This window comes from Rhinoderma darwinii, chromosome 1 (genome assembly GCF_050947455.1).
Source record: "Rhinoderma darwinii isolate aRhiDar2 chromosome 1, aRhiDar2.hap1, whole genome shotgun sequence".
In the NCBI taxonomy this organism is placed as follows: Eukaryota; Metazoa; Chordata; class Amphibia; order Anura; family Rhinodermatidae; genus Rhinoderma; species Rhinoderma darwinii.
Genome location: NC_134687.1, coordinates 477,372,593 through 477,381,875, shown reverse-complemented (window position 1 = coordinate 477,381,875; position 9,283 = coordinate 477,372,593).

Below are 9,283 nucleotides of genomic sequence, written 5' to 3'. Positions count from 1 at the left end.
ATAAACAAATTAATCCCCCACCAATGAGACCCATAGTCTCAGGGATAGGATCCATATTAGAAAAATTATCCGAATGGCTTGACACTCTGTTACAACCTCTGGCTCAACAAACACCTGGCTTTCTAAAGGATACCAAAAACGTCCTTACTTCTCTAAAAGACAAAATATGGAACGAGAATTACACCTGGCTAACTTGTGATGTTGTCTCACTTTACACATCAATTCCCCACCATGTAGCCCACACTGCCCTAGAAAGCCACCTCCAGACACACAGTACTTACGATAGAAATTTCCAAACGTATATTCTAAATGTTCTGATGTTCCTAATGAAGCACAACTTCTTCCAATTTGATGGTAAATTTTTTCTCCAACTGAAAGGCGTCTCTATGGGAGCCAAATTCTCCCCATCAATTGCAAACCTAGTGATGGCGTGGTGGGAGGAATCATACATTTTTTCTAGCAACAATTCTTATGGCAAAAGCATTGAGTGGTACGGACGTTACATCGATGACCTCCTGCTAATATGGAAGGGACCCATCGATTGTATTCCAAACTTTGTGGACTACCTGAACCAAAACCCCTATAACCTTAAGTTCACCTACAACCACAACAAAACGTCAATTGTCTTCTTAGACCTAGAACTTGAAGGAAAAACCGGTCAAATAATCACAACTCAAACGCACCGAAAACCTACTTCCGCCAACTCCATCTTGCATGCCAAAAGTAATCATTCCATACACACAATTAAAGCCATCCCAGTTGGAGAACTTCATCGTGCCAAAAGAAACTGCACATCAACCAACCAATTTAACATAGAACAAGACCATATTACAACAAGACTGAGAAATAGAGGCTATCCACAGTGGTCCCTCAACAGAGCCCGTGATATCATAACCAAAAAACCAAGAGCTCAACTTTTAGAACAGCACAAATTGAACAAATCAAATTCCAACCAACCAACTCTGGTTCTACAGCAAAGCAACCAGTTTGCGGAAATAAAGCATCTAGTAAATAGGTACTTACCCATTCTCATGGAGGACGTCGATCTGCGGTCCATCCTAAAGGAAGGGTGTAGAATAATAGCTAGAAAAGCTCCAACAATAGGTAGTACACTCTCACCATCCCTATTTACATCACATGAGACCAAATCAACGTGGTTGGAAACCAAAGGGTTCTACAAATGTGGACAGCACCCCTGCAAGGTATGCCAATATGCTTACCCTACAAAAACCTTCTGTGACTCCACACAGTCAGACACATACACTATCCAAAACTACATCAATTGTAACTCTGAGTCTGTTGTCTATGTCATTGAATGCATAGATTGCCAACTAAAATACATAGGCTGCACGAACCGCAAATTCAAAATTAGGATCCTTGAACACCTCGGTTATATAAGAAATCCAAACATCTTAAACATTTCGAGTGCCTCCAAACATTTTATACATAACCACAATCGAACAGTAAAATCCTTCCGATGTTTCGCTATAGAAAAAATCAGTCTCCCCAAAAGAGGAGGCGACCTGAAACACAAAACGCATCTGCGAGAGGCCTTTTGGATATACAGATTAAAAACAAGGTTCCCACAGGGACTCAATCTCAAAAAAGAACTTATGTTCCAGTATTAAACCCAGCCCATGTTTCAATATCAACATACCCTGTTTTGCTCAGTCATTAACGTGTCAAAGCAACAGTCTTATGCCAATGATCTCTCTCCACCTGGACTCAAAGTCAAAAATATTTTTGCATACATAACATGTGCTTTTTGTTATGCAATTCACACAATATTACGACTTTTTTTAGCCTTCTGTCTATAATCACCCTATTGTTCTGCATTTTTTTCGAATTTTTTCTTCCTTGCACTCCCTGCACTCCAGATTTCGTTCCAGCGCATAGATACTGAGGGCCCTCCCCCAAATCCGTTTTATTATTTAATCAAAACATAAATTAATAACCCCAACATATGCATAGTTCCACCACTCAGCTGACCCCAGGAATACTCGTTCAACATACAAATTCTAACACCACACATACCATATCTTTCATAACACACAGCCCCAGCCCCGAACATCCTTTTGCAGCATACTCTCAACAAGTAGTATTCAACCATAGTTCACACTAGTTCATGCCTGCCAACAGCGATGTTTTTAAAATGGAAAAGTTTTTTTCCCCACACGCAGACAAACACAGAAAACCTGCAATATAAACAAATCGTCTTGCATGATTCCTCCTGAAAGATCACAACGTAATTCTAAGTGACATTGCCCGCAATAGTTAGATGTCGTCATCCCACTGCATTTCACATATCACGGCGCTCCATAGCAAAAATCTTACACAAATTCTACCCCTTATACTCTTCTCAAGAACAATAACACAAAAATAGAAATATGTATTGTGGTAGATACCACGCTACACCCACTTACCTTGAATCAGAGCAGACCGGAGCGTCAGCTGACTCCAGGAGGCTCGTCAGGTGCCCTGGCTTTTCATTGGTCCTCCGATAAGCCAGTAGTACAAACGAAGCCTAGAATGTAAACAAAGAAGTTAATACCACGCAACATACACAACCGATGTTTCAATACCTCTCGGTCGTATCAATAAAGCATTTAGTCAAATACTCAGATGTTTCTACTTCCCAGGCTTTTGTCCTTCACCCCTTCACACGAGTATTCTTTGATAATGTTATATCTCCCAGCAGTTATCCACCCCGAACCTCTAAATGCACTGGCTTGCGTTCCAGTGACTCATCGCAAGCTGACACGCAATTAAGTTAACCAGCTGTACAAGCCGGAACCTATGCATATAAAACCAGGGCCCCAGCCTCTACACTTTAAACAGCCATGATTAAGGACGTGCTCAACGTCTGAAACGCGTAGGCCCCAAGACTGGACCGTCATATCCTTCTATTTGCACACCAGGACTCCAAACTATTGGACCTTTTAAATTGAAACTCTAGTAAACTCGGAATTAGTTTCCATTTTATCTTCTTATCGCTGGACTCAGCCCTTTGCCTTTACCTGCCTATACCCAACGTGTGCCGACACGAGAGCCCGTGCGATGACTACGACACACACATCGTGTCAGGTGAGCTGGAGGACCTCTTCCACATGTAGTAGAAATCGGGAGCATACTTTTCAGAGGCCTTTCGGCGGTACATTAAGGAGAAAAGTCATAGCTGTCAGAGGACACCTAATAGTGTATGGACTAAATCATCAACCTCCCTGCAGAAGGGGCGACGTAATCGGCAATCCCAGAAGATATGAGGAAGTATCGCTGCGGCATCTCCAACACCTTTCTGAGACAAGAGGGTAGATCTGGTGGAGAAAATCCGGAGTGTGGTAGCAATACATCAGAATCTTATACTGGTTCTCTTTATAGGAGGCACAAAGAGATGACTTTGCAGCTTGCGACCAGATAATTTACGACAGGGGGAGCTCCCTACCTAGAGAGGTCTCCCACTTAACCATATAGCTATGTTTGGGAGTCATACGTCCATTTGGAGAGGAGAGAATAGTGTATATCTCAGAAATTAGACCACTAGTGGAGGTGATAGTTTTTCAGAGAATTTCAAAGGGCGTAGGTTTAGAGAAACTACAATCGGCAGGAAGGGAGTTGGCAAAATGGGTCATCTGTAGCTAACAGAAGTATGTGTTGGGTGATAAGTTATACTTAGACTGCAATTTTGAAAACGGTAAAATAATTCTCGAGCATGGGTCTATGATGTCAGAGAAATAAAATAGGCCAGCTCGCGACCATGCTTGAGTCATCCTCGCAGTGAGTCCGTCAGGCAGGGAAGGGTTAAATAAGAAAGAGGTCATTTAAAAGAGGACAAGGATTATAGGGCGTTAGCCAGCCACCATATGTTCTTAGTGAACAGCATAGGGCCAAGTAAGGGCGTCGGCAGAGTGTCCACAGCCCCAGACCACAACAGCGTATTCGGGTGAGTAGGGGCAATCCAGAGCTTCTCAATCTCAGTCCATTTATTGTATGCACGCAGCGAAGTCCAACTAGGGATTCTACGGAGATGTACAGCTAAATAGTATCGATCTACATCAGGGACAGCTAGTCCCCCCGATGTAGTGGTAGAAAGTAGGACTGATTTCGGGATTCTATGGCGTTAACCCGCCCAAATATATTTCAATAGAGATGATTGAAACCTTTGGATTTCATTACGTGGTATAGGCACCGGAAGAGTCTCCAAGAGATACAGGTATTTTGGTAGAATAGTCATTTTGACTGCAGACCCTCTGCCATAGAAGGATAGGGGGAGGGAGGACCATTTAGACAATAGTGTATTGATTTCCTGGAAGAAGGGGGAAAAGTTACGTTTATATAAGGAGGTATAAGATCGGGTAATATGGACACCCAAATATTTAATTGCATCATCTTTCCATGTATAGTTGAAGGACGTTTTCAGGGTCGAAGTAAGCAGTGGGGAAAGATTAATCGGTAGGGCTTCTGTCTTAGAATTGTTAAGCTTGTATCCCGAGTGGAGGCTATATTCATCTAGGACCGCGTGTAAGCTAGGCAAGGAAATTTGTGGATTGCGCAGAGTCAGGAGGACATCATTGGCAAATAGAGAAATCTTAAATTCCTTATCTCGTACTAAAAACCCTGAATATCCGGATTACTCCTGATACGGGCAGCCAGCGGTTCTATGCATAACACATAAAGAAGTTGGGACAGAGGGCAACCCTGACTGGTCCCATCAGAAATATTGAGACGTTGGGACATTGCGTGTGGTAATTTAACCACTGCATTTGGAGAGGAATATAGTGAGTGTAGGGCAGCAAGAAAGGGACCAGAGATGCCTATGGTTTCTAATGTGGCATAGAGGAAGGACCAGTCCAATCGATCGAAGGCTTTCTCAGCATCCAGACTAAGGAGTAAGCCAGAAGAGTCAGTTTTATTGAGAACGTCCACTAAATAAATGGTACGTCTAGTGTTGTCTCCCGCTTGTCTATGCATGACAAAACCAATCTGATCCTTATGAATCAAGCCAGGGAGCAGCATGCCAAGTCTATTAGCCAGAATCTTGGTAAATATTTTAAGATCAGCATTCAACAAAGAAATTGGCCTATAGCTGGAACAGGAATGACCGTAATAAATGAATGAAGCATGGAAGGGGGGATCAAGGCCCCCAACAGGAAGGAGTTAAAGAGAGCCAATAAATGTGAAGATAGTGAATCTTGAAAAACCTTATAATAAAGGTATGAAAAACCATCAGGTCCTGGGGATTTTCCATTAGGAAGGTCTTTTATAGTATCTTGCAATTCTTCTGTGGTGATGGGAGCATTGAGCATAAGGGCATCATCAGATGTAATAGTGGGAAGAGGGCAGGATCTTAAATATTCCATTAAATGTTGGGCACGTGTGGACGGATCTGTAGGGAGTTGGGACTTAAGAGAATATAACTTTGAGTAGTATTGATGGAATATGTCTGCTTGTTGGTTAGTATCAAAGATCAACTGACCCCGTGCGTCACGGAGTGCAGACGGGGCCGATTGAGCCTTTTTGTCAAGCAATTGGGCCGCAAGTAATGAATGCGCCTTGTTCCACCTCTCATAGTATCGTTGCTTAGTATACAAAAGCAACTTTTCTACTTTAGCAATAGAGAGATCCTTCGACTTTCCCCGTGTGGCAATGATTCGTCGAAGAGTAGATGTGGAGGGGGAAAGGGACATTTTATGTTCCAGTTTGGGGAGGCTCGTCGTTAGGTCTAGGCATTGTTGGGCCGTATCCCGTTTGATGTGTGAGGAGAGGGAAACACAGTGCCTCCTGAGAACCGCCTTGTGTGCCTCCCATATGGTGGATAACGAAGGGACCGAATCTTTAAGAGCAAAATATGAATCAATGTGTGCTTTAAGGGACGCCCTATGTACCGGGGATTTAAGTATGCATTCGTTAAACCGCGAGTGACATATCCGGGTGGTTCGTAAATTAGGATGTAGGTCCAACAGAATTGGAGCATAATCCGACCAAGTAATAGGACCAACGTCAACAGAGGAGGATGAACGAAGGCCTGGTATATTGCCAAGAAATAGATCAATTCGAGTGTGGGTGCTATGTGGGTGTGCGTAAAAGGTGTATTGTTTAGCCGACGGGTTAGATATTCTCCATAAATCAGATAGGCTATATTTACGAATCAAACGACGAAATGCCGATGTACGCCGACTTAACTCCAAAGGCAAAGAAGGGGAACTAGGGGAGTGTCTATCCATGATATCTGAGAGAGGGAGGTTAAAGTCACCCCCTATAAACAAAGTAGTAGGCGGTAGCCAGGAGATCTTAGCAAAAACTTTTTCCAAAAAAGGGAATTTGTAACGTATTTGGAGCATATAGGTTTCACAAAGTGATCGGAACACCATTCAGAGTCCCTGCGAGGATGACATACCGTCCTTGCGGATCAGCAATGGACTTTGTAACTTGTAATGGACAATCCCGTGATATTAAAATAGCGACACCAGCCCTTTTCTTATTTTGAATAGCAGTGTAAGCAACAGGAAAATGAGGTAATGCAAATTTGAAAGACCCAGAACCGTCATGGTGTGTCTCTTGTAGGAAGGCGATAGCCGCCCTCGACAGGGGCGTAACTAGGAAAGACTGGGCCCCATAGCAAACTTTTGACTGGGGCCCCCACTCCCCAGGGTGTCACACAACCCCACCTTGTAGATAGTGCCTTTTTTACAGCCCCCTCTGTAGATAGCGCCATACAGCCCCCTCTGTAGATAGCGCCATACAGCCCCCTCTGTAGATAGCGCCATACAGCCCCCTGTAGATAACGCCATACAGACCCCTTTGTAGAGAACGCCATACAGACCCCCTGTAGATAACTCCATACAGCCCCCTCTGTAGATAACGCCAAACAGCCCCCTTTGTAGATATCTACAGAGGGGGCTGTATGGCGTTATCTACAGAGGGGGCTGTATGGCGTTATCTACAAAGGGGGCTGTATGGCGTTCTCTACAGAGGGGGCTGTATGGCGTTATCTACAGAGGGGGCTGTATGGCGTTATCTACAGGGGGGCTGTATGGCGTTATCTACAGGGGGGCTGTATGGCGTTATCTACAGGGGGCTGTATGGCGTTACCTACAGGGGGGGGCTGTATGGCGCTAACGCCATACAGCCCACCCCGTAGAGAACGCTACACAGCCCCCACCTGTAGGGAACGCCATACAGCCCCCCCTGTAGGGAACGTCATACAGCCGCACCCCCCTGTAGGGAACGCCATACAGCCGCCCCCCCTTGTAGGGAACGCCATACAGCGTCCCCCCTCCCAAACAAATGCGACCTACAGTGTGTCCTACAAAAGACATGTATCCCCTATCCACAGGATAGGGGATACATGTGTGATCGCTGGCAGCGATAAGGAGAACAGGGGACCGAAAGTCCCCTGAAGTTCTCCATGACTAACCTCTGACTTCCGGCGTCTGCGCAGTTCAATAAAAATGAAAGGAGCGCTGGTTACGCATGCGCACAAGCGCAACCGGCGCTCCATTCATTTCTACGGAGCTGCCAATACAGACCCCGGAAGTCCGAGGTTTGTGATGGAGAACTTCAGGGGACTTTCAGTCCCCCGTTCTCCCTATCAATGCCAGCGATCACACATGTATCCCCTATCCTGTCGATAGGGGATACATGTCTTTTGTTTAATGGCAGAGCGGGGAGATAACTCCCTGCTCTGCCGTAGTCGTGTTCAGTGGCGTCGCGCTGTAGCAGCCATAGCGGCTGCTAGCGGAGCCTCCGGCCATGGTGGGGGCCCGTGCCGGCGGGCGACACGGGCCCCCTCATGCCACGGGCGCCGTAGCAGCCGCTACGGCGGTAGTTACGCCACTGGCCCTCAAGTGCTTCAGCTCTCTGTGTGCAAGGCGCCTCTTAACATTAGAATTCAGGCCTTTAACATTTAAGGATACTATACGCGCCATGACAGTTCCGTAGGTTGTGGATCAAATATTAACAACGAACCCAGAGGGCCCACCAACCTGTATGTAGAGTGGAATGTGAGGAGAAGGAGTCGTCGCACTATTGTTATGGTCCCAATCCACAGACTAGATCTCCTAATAAAAAAAACAAAGTTGGAGGGACGAGGGGAAGGGATGGTGGAGACATAGACAAACAAACACAAACAATAAAGAAAAGTACATATAGCAGTTTTGCGTTATCAAATCGTTTATGCGACTATGAATGGAATCAATATTCCATATGAAGACTAGCATAATAATGAAACTCTTACGCGTAGGTGACATTGTGAGCACTAGATGCAACAAATGCACTAGGAGGGTATAGTGTCTCCATAAGGGAGAAGAACCACTGGAAGCCAAATCTATCCGCAACACAGCCATCAACCCCAGTAGCAGGGATGAACAAATCTTGTACAATCTGTACTAGTGGCCCTCAGCCACAGCCTATATAAAAAGGAAAACAGTTCAGAAAGAACATTCATTACACAATCAAACTGAACGTTCAGTGCAGTCTAAGCACGTATACATGCAAACAAGAGTATGAGCTTCTAGAGACAAAAGCATTAACGTTGAGATGATGGTTTGGGTCCGCGATCAAACGTGGAACCTCGTGGATTAGCAGATTTCCTCCGTGGGGAAACATTTTGCCAAACAGGGGGTTGAGGCAGGGAAAGCTCCCAATCGGGCATTTTCGGGACCGGAATGTCCAGGGTATCACAGAAAGCCCGGTCGTCTGATGGTGATCTAAGAACAGCCGAACGGCCATCACGCCTGGCTGTAAGACTGAACGGGAATCCCCAACGATATAAGATATTATTTTCTCGCAGTGTAGAAAGTAAAGGGCGCAATTGTCTACGCCTGTGCAGTGTGATCCATGACAGATCAGGTAGCAGTTGGACACTTGAGCCTTTATACTGAATAGAACGGTGAGCTCTAGCTTTAGTCATAATGGTTTCTTTAAGCTCATAGTCAGTCACACAGCAGATAATGTCGCGAGGTAGAGGAGAAGCTCCTTTAGGTCTTAGAGCTCTGTGAGCCCTATCTAACTTTATAGCATGGTCAGCGGAGACACCCAGAACATTGTTAAAAATGGTCGCCAGTACTTCCTTCAGATTCTCATCCTGAGTAGCTTCAGGTACACCTCGAACTCTAATATTATGTCTCCGACACCTGTTGTCCAGATCCTCCAGATGTTTTTGATAGTCAGAAATCGCAGTATGTTGTGCCACCACCGTGGTTTGCAACTGGGAGACATATTGGTGCGTGAAGTCATGATCATCTTCCAAACGACTCCATTCTATTGGAGATTTTCTGAATGTCTT